We start from the raw sequence: 400 nt of genomic DNA on the forward strand, positions 1-400 counted from the left end.
CTCGGGGAATTAAAAATTTTGCGAGATCTGAGGAGCAATTGTGTACTTATTTTTTTAAAATAATTATTATTAAGAAAATTATTTTTAGATATTCTGATATAAAATATAAATGGATGATTTTTTATATTAAAATTTTGAATTTAGAGAAGTCACCTAATTATTTTGATGGCATAAAAAGGGAATATTTTGGTATAATTATATTAATCTATAATTAAATTGTTTTCAATTTACTTTGAATTTATCAAATGCGATAAATGGATAATTCTTCATATAAATACTATAACTGATTTCAAAAATCCTAAATTATCTTTAAGCTTATGTATTTCAATGGTTATTATTTGAAATGAGAGAAGAACTCATAAATTAAGTCCTTTGGTGTTGACATTAGAAATCAAAGTTG

Source organism: Dendrobium catenatum, unplaced genomic scaffold (genome assembly GCF_001605985.2).
Source record: "Dendrobium catenatum unplaced genomic scaffold, ASM160598v2 fragScaff_scaffold_81, whole genome shotgun sequence".
NCBI classification, from domain to species: Eukaryota; Viridiplantae; Streptophyta; class Magnoliopsida; order Asparagales; family Orchidaceae; genus Dendrobium; species Dendrobium catenatum.